Source organism: Polypterus senegalus, chromosome 2 (genome assembly GCF_016835505.1).
Source record: "Polypterus senegalus isolate Bchr_013 chromosome 2, ASM1683550v1, whole genome shotgun sequence".
Classification (NCBI taxonomy): Eukaryota; Metazoa; Chordata; class Cladistia; order Polypteriformes; family Polypteridae; genus Polypterus; species Polypterus senegalus.
In genome coordinates, this window is record NC_053155.1 from 119,298,979 (window position 1) to 119,317,292 (window position 18,314).

General features: G+C 36.3%; 1 protein-coding gene and 1 long non-coding RNA gene across 4 annotated transcripts in view; one reads left to right on the forward strand and one right to left on the reverse strand.

The window, feature by feature from the left end:
• The window catches only part of erg (ETS transcription factor ERG), a 289,025-nt gene that overhangs the window by 121,021 nt on the left and 149,690 nt on the right, over positions 1–18,314 (reverse strand). The window lies entirely within an intron of this gene.
• LOC120523283 overlaps positions 10,247–18,314 on the forward strand; it is a 31,498-nt gene continuing 23,430 nt past the window's right edge. The window contains exon 1 of the long non-coding RNA XR_005632578.1: positions 10,247–10,319. This is a non-coding gene — a long non-coding RNA (uncharacterized LOC120523283). The remainder of the gene's footprint in view (positions 10,320–18,314) is intronic.

An 18,314-nucleotide genomic window follows, 5' to 3' on the forward strand; every position in this document is an offset into this window, starting at 1 on the left:
GAAATTCTTTAAAATACAACATCAAATTCAGTAAAGCACCTATAAATAGACTGAATTCACGTTAAATTTATGATGCGGTAAGTGCAATGTTCTGTTGTAAACAGCATGGTTTTTTAACACATCAGGGCAATACTGTCTGATGATATGTTATCAAACCTAAACAAACATTCCTAGAACCGCCAGAAGCAATTCACTTTCCTACTCTGTGATTTTCTTTTTCCTTTAGTGAAGAGATTTGGATACATAGTAAACTTGATTTACAAAGTCTTTTGACATTGCAGGTCTGATTCAGACGTTTTATTTCTTTGAAAGCTGGTGGAGAAACATTCTGCTTCTAATCAAAACTATAAAAAAATATGACACATATAATTTAAATATAAAAAGTCTCTATATTATGGCTGCATCCAAAAGGCTAGATCCTTGAAAATCAACGCAATCATTAGTCTTAATTTCATACATCCTGTCATGTGCTTGCCACTCTTCCAAGTCATAAGCAATTCATTGTATGTATGGCCTCTCACAGTTCTCACTTAACACTTATGGATTATCATGGTGCCTTCAATTCCCCATAGGCAACTTTGAAAATGTGCATCCTTTCTTACTTCATGAATCTTTCTGTTGCTGTCTTTACATCATCTACCCATGCCCATGCTGGCTATTGCACTGCTTGATTTCTCCATTGACATAATGACCTCTGAACCTAATCTCATGAATTGTCTTGAAGCAATCTATTAAAATTATAAAAATATAAAAATGGCAAAACACTATATTAGTTAAAAGGAGAAAAAAGGTTTACATCCACCAAAACCACTATGTACATAATCTTTACACAAATATATCATAAATTGAAAATATGTTACAGGTGCATATTATATATTGCATAACCTAAAATATACAACATGTTGTTATATTAATTTAGGTCTTAAGAAATTCTATAATGAATATTTTAATGGGCATCTTATCACAATGGTACCCGTAAGTGATCACTGTTAATGGTGTGATTGACAACACAGAATGATTGATAATCTGTCTGCTTAAGACATTTTAGAAATGTATTTAAAATTAATACTAAAACTCATCTGGTGAAAACCAGAGCCCAGCAAAGATTTTGATTTTAATTCAGCACAGTGAGCTATGCTGACTACTATCACGGTAACATTTAATTTGTACCATTAAAGTTCTTAACTGACTTTATGATTCATCAGTGTTAACTGTATTAAAAACAAGGAACTTAAGTTATATCGACATTCATAATGAAGATTAATAATGTACATGAAACCCTCAAATGCACTTAATCCAATTCAGGGTTGGAGCCTATCCTTGCAGCACTGAGTGCAAGGCAAGTAACAGCTCTGGACTGAGGGCCAGTCCATTGTAGGGCCCACTTAGGCACAAATCCACCCAAAAAGGGCCAATCTGAAATTTCCAACTGACCTAACCAGTATTTCTTTAAGAATGTGGAAGGAACCACTGAGTGACTGAAAAAAAAACCCAGGCAGACACAGGGAGATTATGCAACCTCTAGTCAGGCAGACCGCAGTGTGTGATACTCTTTAATACAGATGAGAACAACACCAGAGCACCACAAGGAACAGTCCTGTCTCCAGTTCTCTCTAATCTGTATACCTCTATAAATAAAAAAACCTACTACTTGCAGAAATTTTCAAAAGATTCTGCACTTAGGGGTGTATTATTAAAAGGAAAAGAGAGAGTATATGAGTCAGATGGAGAATTTTGTTTCTTGGTGATGAAAGAATTGTCTGCATCTTAGCATCAGCAAATCTAAAGAACTGGTTTAACCACAGCAAAAAGCCTCTATGTTTGGTCACTATTCAGGGAGTGGATGTAGAGGTGGTCCATTCCTACAGGTACTTGGGGGTTCACATCAATGACATGCTGGAGTGGTCTTAGAACACAGAGGAGATATATAAGACAGGGAAGAGCAGGTGCATTTTTCTTAGGACACTGCATTCTTTTAATGTGGGTAGTGTGATTTTCTATGCTGTGGTGTGCTTGGCTGGTAACATCAATTCAAGAGAGGCCCACTGAATCAAGAAACTAATTTAAAAGGGTAGAGTCAGTCATGGGACGCACACTCTATATACATGTCTAAGCAAAGGAGAGAGTTAAAACAAAATTGACTGCCATTGTGAACAATGCTGCACATCCTGTCTCTGACACACTAACACTGAGGACTTTCAGCCAACGGATTTTTAAGCAGAAGTGTGTCAAGAAACACTATGGGGGCTCATTTATATGAACAGCAATATATCTGAATAATGCCTCACTATGATTATGACTGCCAAGTCTGAAATTTGCTTTTTCTTTCTTTTAAAATTTTCTTCCTCTTTAGTTATTCTGGTGTGTCTTCAGTGTGTCACCAGTATGTGTATATACACTGTATATTTATTTATTTATTTAAAGAGCTTCTGGGGACAAATACATTTCTATCTATCTATCTATCTATCTATCTATCTATCTATCTATCTATCTATCTATCTATCTATCACAACAATGAACAAGATACTTAGTTAGAAACACTGTCCAACACGCCACCATGCTGCTTATAAACATTTATGCTTCATGAAAAAATCTAAAATTAATTAAGGAATAATCTAGGCTATGTAAAGCTAAAAATAAAACATCATTTTTGAGTGATTTATTCTAAAGGAAAGCCTTGACCATTAAGGCTTGGATTCCCAGTACTGTAATTGCACTTCTGTTTTCAGTTACAGCTTTTAATGATTTATTGTATGGTATATATGGTATATATTTTTCTGTCTTTAAAGGTTAGAACCTGTTATCCTTAACAATGCATTTCTCGTTATCTTCAGTTTATCACTGAATACATTTTAATTACATTTTTAGCATGTTTTGCAAAAAGTTTAATCTATGAGGCCATTACTCATATCACAATAAAAAAATGAATAAAAAGCACAAAATACATTCAATTCATCCAAATCCTTCTGAACCAGTTTTTATATTCTAGGCCGCAGGGAGTCAGCATTGGAGCAAATCAAAACATGCAGAACTTCACGATCAAGATGAGATAAAATTAGGTTGGTCATTTAACTTTATAACTGGGGAAAAAAGAGAAAGGATGCTGTGGTGGGCTGGCGCCCTGCCCAGGGTTTGTTTCCTGCCTTGCGCCCTGTGTTGGCTGGGATTGGCTCCAGCAGACCCCCATGACCCTGTAGTTAGGATATAGCGGGTTGGATAATGGATGGATGGAGAAAGGATGTTTATAGCAGGATAAAACATTATTTAAAAGGGCATCAGCACACTCAAGGACATTCTCATGGGCACATGGACACAGGCAAAATCCTGCATTGCAAAAGCTACACCCACAGTGCTTCTTCCTAACATACCAGTATCACCAGTTTCTCCAGTCTGTGTGTTTTAAAATGCAGTTCGACTTTCAGGGAGAGAGAGCGAAAGATACTGGAATTGTTGTTATCCATTCAGGATCTCAGCAGCACCAGGTAATTGAAGCTTAATAATCAATTTGCATGTGTAATGAGAACTGCAATAGTAGAGATAGAAAGACACATGCATGTAGACCACCGCACCTACTGGGCTCCACACATTTGAAAAATGTCTCTCTCTGCTACATTATCTTTCAGTCATTTTAAGTATTGCGCCAGTATATGACATAACAACAGCAAACACAGTCTAGATACGAATTGTGGTCAACGGATATACAACATGTTAAAATGCTGCTGGAATTCTGTTATGGCTCACTTACATTCCCAATTAGACAGTAATGTTACATTTCTTTAGTTACTTGCTTAGATGTGCAGTAAGAAGGTGAATGTTGTGTAGCTTCAACTGTGCGTCTACTGGTATTGCTAGACAGATTTGTTGATTTGGGTGTTTTGAGTACCGAAATTTACATCTCCAGTGTCTCCTTGTTATCAGCTTTCTTAATGGCTGTCCTTTTGTGACGCATCGTTTACTTCAAATGCATGTTTTGCGTTTCATATTTCCATGAATATAGCTGCCAATTCTTTCAAGCTTGCATCAACTCCTACACTATCCTTGTAACGCCTAACAAAAAAGCACACAGAGCACCTGAGACAACATATTATTCATGTTTGTCACTTGTCCATTTATACTGTTGAATCCCTATGTACAATCTGATGTGACAGAAGGATTCATAGGATTCCTTACAGAAAGTAAATGGATATACTAAATTAAGATGTGATATACTAAAAAAAAGGGGGGTTGTAGTTATATTTGTTTGTACATTACAAAATATTACTTAATCTATTAGTTTTGAATGTCTTAGTCAATAAAAAATTATATCTTAATCTATCAGTTTTCAGTATTAATGCCTTAATCTTATATATAAACGTCTATGTGTGGAAAAGGTGGAGTCGGGTTAAGGGCTCCTCCTCAGAGGAAACAGAAAATTTGCTTATAATAACACAATTGAGGCCAGCACGTCAGCAAAATGAAACCTCAGAAGAAAGACAAAGTCGCTTAGCCGCTAACATCGGCAAAATGGTTTCCCTTTTACTTTTTCTCCCATTGCTAATACACAAGCGCACGTTGACAAAACGAATCCTCCTAAGAGTGTGATGCCCAGATTGGTTCCTTTCAATTACCTGACATCTTTACATTTCAATTTTTTTTTATGACAATTTCAATTGTTTCTAGGACCCTGGGCTTTTTACAGCTCCTCATATATGAGTAAAAACAAGTAAGTGACAAGCAAAACATCAGCACTACAGAGCTACAGATTGTGGACTGAATTTCCTGCTTTGTTTGTTTCAGAAAATCACAGAAGCAACAGTGGCAACTGCAATGGCTGAAACCAGAATTCCTGTTGCTGATTACTCTAGATATAAAAATTCCCAAACTGTAAGCTGAGTTTTTAATTTCAGAAAAAAGTTTATTTTTTTCCAGACTGGACTTAATTAAAGCTTTCATTTCACAATCAACACCAGCTAAAACACATAGTCCATTTGCCCATCAATTATCTGCTTAATCAAATTCATGGGGACCTGAGCCCATTTCTGTAGCACTAATTAAACAGAAAGGAACAAGCCTAGGGCAGGGGTGACACTTTATTCATGTCATGGCAGTATAAGTGGTGCAAATTTAGAGTCACTGATTACTCTACTTTGTGCAAATTTGGAGTATGTTTTGACAACTAAAGTACTGAAAGAAAAACTCATACAGACATGTAGACTGTACAAACTACAAATACACACACTGATATGAAACCAAGAGAACCTGGGCCTGTGTGCTCACTACTGTACTACTGTGCTACCCAACACACTTGATATGCAGTATATTAGAAATAAATTCTTTTGTAATGCACAAAGATCTGTTAACCTCAAAAATCTTTAAAACCTGCCTTCACACTCTATTAAACCATGCACAAAATGTATCCATTATCTAGGGCACACTTACCAAGCAGATTCATTTTGCTTACTCCCTTATGTCTGAGGAAGTAGACCCTAAAAGTAAGTAAAAGATGCAAAAAAAACCCCACAAAAGTACAGCAATGAAAAAAAAAATATATTCCATTTACATGGCTAAGCGTAGGTTAGATACAATATGTATATGCAACACTTCCATCCATTTTGACATAAAAACATTAGATTCCAAAAATTCAATGACATATTAACCACAGAATATGATGCATTATGCTTCTTAAGTGTGAAAAGGCAGAGAAGGGGTACTATAAGTTATGTCTTTTGCACTAATTTAAGATTCATAGTTCCTTTCTGAAACTTGAACAGAAACTCATCGATAAGCTTCATTGCTCTATGAGAACTACAAATCCCCTATCACGGTCAGTAATGGCACTTGATTTTGCATTCTCCCATATTGCCTAAACAGATGAGCTTATAAATGCATTGTACTATCAATGCCTGGTGGCCCCTGTTAACCCCTTACAACCCTAAAGTAGATTAAGTGGAGGATGCTAATATTGACGTTTATATCAGCTTCACTAAGGGGGGATGCTTTGAAGACAAAGGTATAAATCAGTTTGCCAAAATAGGACACCATATAATAACATCAAAAACACTCCCATTATCTCTAAAAAGTAAAAAAAAGTGTTACCAACTAATATAAATTAAATAACAGATGGATTTTAATTACTTTGTAATCAACTTCATTAGTTGTGCATGTATAGTTACTTGTTATCACACTGTCACATATCATTTCATAGTTATATTACCATTATCATTACAAAATAACATATTAGTATTTTTAAAAAGAGTGAACACCAAGGGGATCCACACATTTACTAAACCACTTTTTCTATTACTGGGAGACTGAGTTAGAGCTTATCCTAGTGAACTAGATCTTAAAACAAGAACAGTTCCCATTGGGATGCTGGTCCATCAAATGGAACTCCTATTCTTACACACTCAATCACTTGAACTGTAGTCATTTCATCTAACATATCTGGACTGTGGAAGAAAATATGGGCACCCTGACTAAACCCAAGTTAAGCTGGGTGGAACTCTACCCAAACTGGAATTTGAATGCAGCAATCACAATGCCACCATGCAATCCATATTTAAAGAATCCTTAGTAGAAATGCATAGTACCTTCTAGCTATTTTAATTAAAGTACACTTCCTCAGTGTTTTAGAAACTTGAAGCTTACTTGCTCTGTGTGATGACTCCTAATTTATTAAGATGCTCCAGACCCACTTGGGCTACTTCACATGAAGCTTCCTTCTCTTCAACAGCAGGAAACGCAACTGAAGAATTATTGATTACAGCTTGCCCCTGTGGAGCAACACTTCCTTTCTAGACTTCACACTCATTTGCAGGTGTTACGTGCCATACTGATGTCCTGCAATAAGAAAACTGAAACTGTCCTAGCTATCACTGTTATACTTAGCTTCTACTTATCTAAACACTGTGTGATACAGTCTTGAAAACTAATTCTGCCAGACTGATATGTTGGCAATTGCCGGCTTTAGCTATAAGATTTTTTTTTGTAACAGAGCAGGAAATCTGCAGGAAATGACCTGTGTTCCAAGATCACAAGAAAGTCCGAGATGGCCTTTGTTTTAGAAACATTCGCATGGTATTCCTGTAAAAGCAAAGCTGTTACTCTGCAACAGAATGATCAGCAATTACAGTATTTGCTTCATCTGACACTATCTTTCCAGTTTTTCAGAAGGTCAGTTTGAATCTCATATAAGACTTGTTCAATATATAAAAAATAATGAAAAAAATAAGATTAAAAAGCAAGATTGAACTTACATTATAGATCATTTTCATCTAGCTTGAATTAATTTCTTATCCTCGAAAAACAACACTAACACCTAGAGTTGGGCATTTAAATGACTATTTCTACACAATGATTAATCAATAATGAGTGATCATGTTTCAGTAGTGCAGCAGGGAATGTGGATTTTCTCTCAGGACTTTCATTTTCTTGAACAGTCCAGTCCAAGCTGCCAGATCGATTGGTGTTTGTGTGTTACTTTAATGTGTGTCATGTCTATCCCATTGACTATAGTCTTCTGTGGACCCTTGACTCCCGATCTAGTGGTTATTTAAATATGAATGAATTAATGAATGATAAGGTCTTTATATTTTATAAAAAGTATTTACATTATGTAAGACTGACTTCCTTTATTTAGACTAATACTGTTCCTACATTAAAGCACGTTAAAACTTTTATTTGTAATTACAGATGTATAGATATATGAGAATGCATACTACAAAAAAATAAATACAATAAATAAATAAATATATAAAAATAATTGTCATGCATTTGGGTCTAAGGAACCATCGAGCACCTATTTAATTTGTTTACAGGTAGAATAAAGGGAGTGACCTGGTTGGCCCACCCAACACTTTGCAAAGGCAACAAGTGTTCACTACATTCTAGCTCATTCATACCCGCACACCCATACTAACACTGGGCTAGTTTAGATCCCTTAGTTAACTCAACCTTCATCTCTGCTGGGGATGTGGTAGGAAAACCTCATGAAAATGCACACAGACATGGAGAAGAACACTCCACAGAGATAACTGCCTGGTGCAGGATTCAAATACAGAATCCATGAGGCTATAGGACATACCCCTACACTACCATGCCATCAAGAGGGGTTGAGATACATGAGGATACTGAGAAGAAGTTTACGGACATCACTGAGGATCCTCATAAGGCAATGGATATGAAATATTAAAGATTTTTAAATTTATTGGTAAGGTAGCTAGCTTTCCATAGCACAGGACAGCAATCAGGCCATTCGAAGCCCTAGTGGTGTGCGCTACTAATAAAACACTACAAATAATATGTAGTGGTATGCACCTTTATGGAAATAATAGAATGATGGAAAGATACTATTTAATGATGTTGACGCCCCCCAAAAGTATAGGTAGCAGCAGTAGCTCTCTGCTACTCATATAATGGCCAGGCTGATTAGTTAAATTTTTTTGACGCATGAAATCCGATTTTAACACTAGTTTTTGAATTGGAACTAAGTGGATGAAGTTATAACTTTTTAACATGTTATTGTGACTAAATGTTTGTTTTCAATTGAGCACAATTATTTTTGGACCTTCAGCATCTTTCGTTACCATAGTAACCCACCTCAAATCCCTTGGGGTGCACATTGCTTTTGATGATTTGATCTTGCAGATGAAAACCTAAAACCCTTTGGGTCAGTTGCAGCTCTCGTGATGATCCCATGCTGATCTGGTCTTAGTATGTATTTATGTTAATAAGACCAACAAGCAGCGGGCCAACACTAAGACGAAGTGCATTGCAGTGTGCTTCTTGGAGTCAGAAAAGGGGGTGGTAAGTTACACTACCTTGTGAGCAAGTTTAACTGTCTCGCTGCAAGTGAGCAATGCTACAAGATCAATTTTTCATTCCTCAGGCAGAGTGTCACAGACTTGAAAAAGCTACTATATGCCATTAACAGCATATGGAAACCAAATTTTATATTTATTTTTGAAATGAAGTATAGCATGATACAAATACAGAATATTTAACTCAATGCCACTAAAAAAAAAACAAGGGATGCATGGGCTTTGCAATTATTTTTATTAAGCTTACATGAGAATGTAATTTCTTCCCCATGCTCTGTCTCTTTAAATCGAGAGAAATGTGTAGCAATACTGCGTTAAATGAGAGAGGGCAAGACATTAATTGCCAGCACAACGCCATGAACTGGTAATCAGAGGGCCAGCTAAGTAAACTGAGGAGAAACATGAAGTCAAAACAAGGTTAGCTGCATATTAGTTAATCTTGGTAGTGGTCTTATTTGGCTGTTCACTGAGATACCATTTAGACCTCAGGATTGTCTCCTCCTAGTTTCTTACTAGGCAGTCTTGTCTTTATCCACTGGTAGTATGATACTATCTCAGAAACACTGAAACTGACTATTCACAACATCCTGTTTTTGATTATTGTTTCTTTTACTGAAAAAAGACTGGCTTGATTCTCGATTTTGACATCAGCTTGTTTCTCTTTTTTTTTTTGCAAATGTATCTCCCAGTCTGTATCATTTCATTTACTCTCTCCTGTGAATGAGTACAGTACGATTATAGGTTTATAAAGTCATTATTATCACATGTACAGAGTACACAGAACCTGAGTTGCAGATCAAAACAGTAGGGCCAGTTAGAGCTGTTAAGAATAGGTGCCCAAATTTAGGATTATATTTTGATTATGTTTAATTAATTTAAAAATGTTTTCAAATATTGCTTTCATATTTTTAAATATTGTTATTTTTCACACTGCCTTTTTACAATTTTTGGGCATAAGTGTTAATATATTTTTTGTAGTAATGACGCCTACTGCCAGACACGTGGGAGTGGCATGTGAAGTCAGGTGGGTAAAACCTATGCCATCATCACATCAGTTTTATTAAAGACGGCAGCACACATTTGTATCACAAACACTTTCTAAAAAAAGTAAATTTAATTTTTTCACTAGTTAAACAAAAAAAGTGCATAGACATTTGCTTTTTTTAATTGACTTTTATGGTATTGGCCTTTTGGCATGGTTTAAAATTCTGCTATGATTTCTTATTTGAATACTCTTCATTTCCCAATTACAAATGAAAATATTATTTTAGCTTTGTGGCTAACCTTTTCCAACTAGATGCCCACTAGATGGCACTCCAGGCCACTTAGCCCCCACCTCAATCACAGAGGTGATCCCCGGGGTTTTCTTACAAGTAAATACCTGCTGGGGTTTAAAAGCTAATTCTGGCCACACTTTAGATGAGCTTAAGAACAGAAGTGGTATGAGAGGCAGGAGTTGTGTTCTAACAGGAAGAAAAATGCCAAAGGAAGGAGAGAACACTGGAAGGTGTAAAGAAGCAGGTAAATGAACTTCATGAATGCATTTTATTAGGTAGAAACAGCCAAGAACTGTGGTAGGGCTCAGGATGGCTAAAAATCTTTTGTGTTTTGTGATTGTATTTTGTTCCTATTGTCTCAAATATACAGTAATCTTCTGTATTGTACTGTATTTGTGAGAACAAAAATTCTTCTTTTTTTGTACTTTGTTCTCCTTAGAATTATTTTATTGTAACTCTGTTAATCTCAGGATAGCTTAGGCTCACTGCAATTTTTGTCAACACAGAATCTGAAAGGAAATGGGTGGGGATTGAATAAAAAAAATGAAAATACTGCTCTTGTGAGCCACCCCCAACAATGCAGACAAACTGAATTATTTAAGTTACATAAAGTTTACATGAATTACAGTTTTGTGATCATGATGTTGACGTACTATTTATAAACCAGAGTGCAGTTTTAGCTGGCAAGGCCCGTGTACATGTGTCAAAATAAAACCTATTTAACTGATGTTTGGATCAGACTCCTTCCTTGGTTTGGCTGCAATGTCTTTGTACATACTGAATGGCTCTTTTCTGTTGGTGTTTTACCATCATGTTTTGTTTTTTGTTATATGTCATCTTGTGCTATATCAACTACACTGTGGACATAATTAGTGCATAACGTGCTGGACTTATAAGTGGAAAAACACTTTGTAAAAACAAACAATTCAATGTATTGTCTTCTTGGAGCTAGTCATCTCATTGGCATTATCCTCTAACATTGCTTTTCTGCTAACGCCAGGAAGCAGATCAAAGCTGGCATTTTAGACCCTGCTGTTTTTCCAGTATACAGTAAGTAAAAACTCTCAAGAAAGTGTTACTTGTATATTCATCAAACACAACTAACAGATAATACCAACAAAGCAGATTTGGAATTGAACTATTATAGTGGTGAATTTTTTGACTGCTTGTTTGTTTGTTTTTTCAGGGCATTTACACTGCACAGGATCTGTTTGCCCCCATCGTCTTATACACCTATATAGAGCACTTGGTTTAATGACATATGTTTTCAAGTTTCTCTATAATGCTGGAGAATAAGTGGCACTTTCCGTACAAAGGCAAAGCACTCTCACAAAGGTAGAGGGTCGTATCCAGATCAAAAGAATACACAGAAAGTAGACAATGTGGAAGGATAGAGGGCCCCGAAGATGTGTAATATCTTGTCTGCTACTGCAATAGGTGCCCCTTCAGTCTCAGCTTTTAAATCCCAGCTGAAGACTCACTACTTCAGTTTAGCACACCCTGAGCAGAGCAGCTGATCAGCAGTGCAAATAGTACTAGTACTAAAATATTAGTAATATTCATAGACTGTTACTAACCCTTGCCTATTATGTACTGTATCTCCTTTAAGTAATCTCATTTGGCACTTGTTTCCATTGCTCTGCTACCAAGTTGTTTGCCTACCTATGGAAAAGTCGACTCAGATAACAGAGCACTGGAATTATTGGGTAGAATGGTCCTCTCATCAGATTGGTCAGCCCAGCAATGACTCAGCTGTAGAATGACCAATAAGAGGAAGGTGGCTTGTTGGCTGAGGTCTCCAGGACTCTGACTGTGTCCAGCTTATCTGACTCCTTTTCTACAATCTGGTCATGGTTCTACAATTACCTGATGATGAGATATTGCTGTTTTTCATTTATGTTAACTAGTTTCTACTTTGTTTTCGATGTATTTGAACAATATCCTTAATCTATTCTTGAATTTTGCCTTATCATTTTTACTATTGTGTTGAATTTCTGAGGTGGCAAGAATAGATTGCCAAATTTAGCCCTGTGAAGAGAATCATTTGTGTTCTGTTTTTGTGTCTCTGTATTTCCCCCTTTTTTTGACTCCCATTGCATGCCCATTTTACCTGGAAGGGGGTATTTCTCTGAATTGCCTTTCCCTAGATTTCTTCCTGAGAGCTGAAAAAAACAGGGCCTGTTTAGGCCCATTGAGACATTCCTTGTGTGATTTTGGGCTATACAAGAAATAATAGTGTTTGTTGTTGATTTTGAGTTGTGTCTGATATAAGCCAAGCAACACAGTGACACATATTAATATCGATGGGGGAAGGCAAACACAAGCTGAAAGGAGGATTTTCTGTAGACATTTTTATAAATGACTTTGTTGTGGTGGTTATGTAAACAAGATATTGGTCTTCAAACAGTTGTAGGGTGTTTGGGATAAGACTGATATAGTGTAAGTTGAGGTAAGATTAACAGTTTTTAGGAGTGAGACAAAACTAAATTTAATGTCAGCAAGCAAATACCTGTTGTAACTAAAACTCTAAAAACTGTAATACAAAAACAGATGGCAGAGACTAAGCCATTCACTCCAGTTGGCATGCCTTTACCAAGACACCCTGCCATTCCCTAGCAGCAAATCACACACACTCCCTGCAGAGCACATTTTCCAAAAAATGCCCATGTAGCAGCTATCCAAAAAAGTGTAGTTTAATGGATCCCAAAAGAGGAAGTACAAGAATGTTAACCATTCCACTAATATATAAAAAATGTGGTCTTTGAGGTTGTACATTTGAACACAATAACATTAAAAAAGTAAGAAAAAACAATAAATAAATAAACAGAATTTCTGAAGGTATAGTATGTGCGTTGTGACTTTGCATAAAAGTAGAGACAAAAGGTCACCATTGTTATTAGAGCAAGATGGAAGAATTTATTGGGTAATTCCAGAATCTTACTTTGGATAGAGTAAGGGGTCAATTGACATCAGTCTAAGGAAGAAGCAACCAAAATAATTACTTCGTCAACAAAACAGAGCCAAAACCAAATGTCAACCACACTCTTTAAAAAATGGCAGAAATATTAGTGCTCTTAAGGTAATCAAAATGTAATTCCCTTGAAACAAATTTCAGATAATGAAAGAGCATGCAGCTCAACTTTATATGAAACTAGCTGTGTTACCAGGGAAATTTCCTAAGGTAATGGGCTTCGGTTATAGTTCCAAGAGTTAATCAGATGTATTGTAAGTACTATGTAAATAACTAAGCACTTTTCTGTATGCAATATTTTTTCCCAAAGGGGCTAATATTATTCATTCACTAGAGTTCCCTACTTTTAAACAAACATGCTACATATAATTATACATGATTAAAACATTCCTGTTGTAGATGAATTCTTCCTTAATAGTTGCACATTCTGACCTCCAGAGGACACCTTGTTCCTAGCAATATTGCACATATTCTACCACCAAGCTGCCCCCACAACACCCCTGTTCTTTGAACTTTATGTATATAGAAGTTCTCAACAACCAAATCCAGCTTGAATGTCTATGTATTTTATACTGCATTGTAAGGACTATGAAGAAGCAGAGAGAATAAGGGGTACTGCATGTATGCAAGGGGAACACTTACTGACAACGTGTTCGAGTTTTTTCTTTGTTCAAATCATATCCCATTTTCCATTCAGCTCCCCACCTCATCTCTTTTTTCTATGCAGATAAGTTATCCTTTTTCCTTTTTCACTCACCACCAGCCCCATTTATCTGTGCAGTTACAAAAGAAGACTGCTTAAGAATACTCCCCTCATTACAGTTTTATTACTGAAAATAATTAAGAAATAAATAAATGTCAGGTAATTCTTTTTTTTTTTACCAAATTTCAATCAAATCAGTCAATTTGTTTTTGAGATTTTGGGGTATTTAGTTTTTTTCATTGTATGGAAGGTTTTTGCCAGAATGTTGATACACCAAAATCTCTGTTCTTAGTGAATACTTACAGGCTTAGATGTACCACACTACCAAATGTCAGGTTTTTAACTACAACGTAAATGGGAAATAGCATCTTTGTTGGTGAGTGACTGACTTAAGAGAGTGAATAATTAACTGAGTGAGTGAGTGAATAAGTAAATCAACTTTGCATTGTACAATACATAAACAGACGATTGGCATAGTGTCACAAGTATGCGTACACACGCACATGGTCATGCCACTAGTAATGCATAACATCAGAGACATTCAAAATAGCAGAGAGATGACTTTATTAAAATGTGATACAAGAAAAGAACAAAATAGCAAGATAGAGAAACAAAAATTAAAGACTTAAAATTTCAAATTGTAAAACCATGCTGCTGTGTTGTCTGAATTTAAGCAATGCCCGAAAGACAAAAATAAAAGAAATAGTACATGCTCCTAAAAAACGTAACAGGCCCAAATGTTATATTTACAAAAAACAGAAGACTTTATGTTGAACCACTCCCCAGATGTGAGTGCCTAACTAGCATAAAACTAGCTTCTGAAGAGCAAACAAAAGGCATCACAGAGCTGATAAAAGGGAAAGGCCACATAGAGTTTAACACAAACAAACCATTTAAGTGCACAATAGTGCTAAAACTGTGCTTTTTTGTGTAAAAACTCCAAAAAACGTTTGTTAGAAATTCTTCAACTTTATGTTTAATGTTGTTCAACTATTTTCTACAAAATAAGTTATTTTTGACTTTAAATTATTTCATTCCTATTTTAGTGACTAAACTGCTGTCACTATGTCATGTTTTTGGTTTTTGTTGACTGCCACTATATAATGTGTCTGATTGCCATGATCATACATGGCTGCTAGGCACATGATACATGCACCATATTGGTCATATTATATATAAAATGGCCTCAATCTGTACATTAAACAAGTGCCAAAATTTGATTAAACCTAAGGAAGACTCATGAGAGACTAGCATCCATGTGTTCACATTTTACAGTTAACACAAATTCCTCACAGCCAAGCTAAAATCCTTAAAAATGGTAGTTTCTTTGTGGATGACTGATACCATAGTCTTCTTTGAATGAATATGTTACATACAGGCCAACACAGGGCAACTAGACTGTTCTGCCCAACTGATGCCTAGCAGGACTTCCCTTTTACACTGGTCAGCTAGGAGCGTGACAAGAAGTTCACCTTTACAAGACTTAATGGACAATATTAAGCATTCAGTATCACTGAATAGGCTGGATTTATATGCTTACCCAGTAATGGAACTAGAATCTAGTAAATCACCTTTCTTCTGAGCACTCTGTATCCAGTGACTGAAGTTCATTGCTTGTGTTGCTGCTTTTTGTTGTAGTGTTTTAACTGCACATTTTTCTGTACTCTTTGATCCTCCCTAAGAACAGTAATGGAATTTCTAACAGGAATAGAAAATGTATGTAATAACAATACATTTGTCAAGCTAAAACAAAATATTAACTAATCAACAATCAGAGAAACATCCATCCATCCATCCATCCATTATCTAACCTTCTATATCCAAACTACAGGGTCACAGGGGTCTGCTGGAGCCAATCCCAGCCAACACAGGGCGCAAGGCAGAAAAGAGACCTCAGGCAGGGTGCCAGCCCACCGCAGGGCACACACACTAGGGACAATTTAGAATCACCAATGAACCTAACCTGCATGTCTTTGGACTGTGGAAGGAAACCGGAGTGCCTGGAGGAAACCCACGCAGACACGAGTAGAACATGCAAACACCACGCAGGGAGGACCCGGGAAGCAAACCCGGGTCTCCTAACTGCGAGGCAGCAGCGCTACCCACTGTGCCACCGTGCCGCCCCTCAGAGAAACATTTAATGCTAATAAGAAACCAAGGTATGGCAAGTAGTCAAGACACCCAGAAGCTGTAGCACATAGACTTATGGTCTTATGCTAAGTAGTATTATATTTGTGGATGTGCATTTTTAGTCCAAATCATTTAATAATAATAATTCTTTGGATTTATATAGCGCTTTTCTCACTACTCAAAGTGGCCAGCAATTGCAGGTTAAAGGCCTTGCTCAAGGGCCCAACAGAGCAGAGTCCCTTTTGGCATTTATGGGATTCGAACCGGCAACCTTCCGATTGCCAGTGCAGATCCCTAGCCTCAGAGCCACCACTAAAAGCTCAGCTTCCACTATAACTGCAGTTGCTTGTGTGGTCTAACAGCAATCCACACAAATAGTTACAGTGACCTAAAGAGAAAGAAACTCGTAAAAAGCTTTAAGCACTAGAGAACTTTAAGTACAAATCTTTTATGATTTTGTTACTTTGTTTGTCTAGTAGATCTTATCTTTGTACATTTTTGTGTTAATTTTGTTTATTTTCATCAATTTATTTTTATCATTAACAATTATTTTCCATTTTGTTTATCACAGGACTCGCAATTTGTGATATTCTCAGGGCAACAACTACTAGTGTTACTAGTGACGCACTTTCGTTGCGCTGGTCTTGTGTTGTGAGTAAGCAACAAAAACATGACCAAAAAGTGTAGAAGGTCTCGAAAAAGACCTACATAACCAGACCATGGTCTTCACTGGCCTGCCTAGATATGGGCCTCACCCCAGGCACTGGCTGATCAAGTTAAAAAATATGCATTAAATGCTTCCAATAAAGAGGATAAACTGGAGACAAATTCAATGACAAAGCTTTTTAAAATAACTTATTTAAATAACACATAGAATCACAAAAAATATAAGCAAAACAGTAAACTGAGGCAAAAGAGTTTTTCTTAAAATGACAATCCAAGGCTAACAAGTCAAAATTGATATTTAATAATCAAATTGAGAGAATAGAGCAAAAAAATCCACAAATCCAGAAGATATAAACAATGTTTACTAAAAATACTGCTAACATTTCAACAAACAATGAAGCTCTTTGGAATGCACTGTCCAGCTTGAAACATAATGGCTGAGGGTGGTCCCTCAGCAATGATATTATAGAGGATGTGCCTCTTGGGGTTCCACTCACAAAATACATAAGAAAACATAAATGCATAATACATAAATTGGTAATCCTACATTGTCCCTAGTGTGTGCCCTGCAGTGGGCTGGCACCCTGCTCAGGGTTTGCTCCTGCTTTGCACCCTGTGCTGGCTGGGATTGGCTCCAGCAGACCCCCATGACCCTGTGTTAGGCTATAGCGGGTTGGAGAATGACTAACTGACTGACTAAATAATACATAAACATAACTTTACATAAAAACATAAACCACATGAAAAATAATGAATAAAAAGCAAGAAAAAAACAATAAAAAGGAATATATATAGAAGCCAAGGAGCAAACCCTATCTGTAGCCTAGCATTCTGGTGTTGAACATTTTGGATTTGTTCTGAAAATCTTTTCAGGTATTTATTAGTAGTGTAAAAGGTTTAAAGGCATTCAAATCTGACATGAAATAAGACCTCGATTTTGATTACAGTTTTGGGCTTTGATATTCAGTTTGTGTTGATCTCCTCATTCTGGCTACTGCCCTTTTTAACTCTAAATGTGTTCCCTTTCTTTTTTTGTTCACAGTTCCACTTTCTACAACTTTACTACAAATATAAACATAATAATTCGTGCCATCCTATCTGTTAGAAACATTCAGTAGTTGGATTATGAAAAATATTTCCAAAGTTGATAAGATGTTAAGCAAATCAGTCAATAGAAGTGAACATGCCAACTAATTTTTAAAAAACAAGTAATGGTACAAAATAGATAAAAAAAAAACATTGCTTATAGATATTGTTCACATAGCTTTATCTTACGGCTTAACGGGCACCTACTATATCTGCAGTGGAACAGACATTTTGTTGTTTTTTAGTAGTTTAAAAAATGATTGAAATCTTAAAACGCTAAGGTGTTTAACATAATTTTATGAGAAAGGTATAAACATTACTCATTTGCAAACATACACTCCCAAAATCCTTTTTATATAAGATTTTTAAATTACTGTACCATGAAGAAATAGCCTTAAAAATATAAAACTGGTGATTTAATGACATGAAAATACTCTTACATCTTAAGCCAAATTGTCGTGCAGCTATGTGGGACACACCAAAAAGGAACAGGCAGAGTGATTTAGGAGTGTCGATTCAGTCAGACAAATATATTGTTGAAAGCCGGTTGGTCTTCTTAGCTATAATGGCTGCTTGTGGCCTGACAAAATGCAATGCTAGACCTCGGTAGTTATTGGCTTTCTGTACCACCAATGGGGAACCTCATGTGTTTCTCATTTTCAGAACCCAAACCATGCTGCATC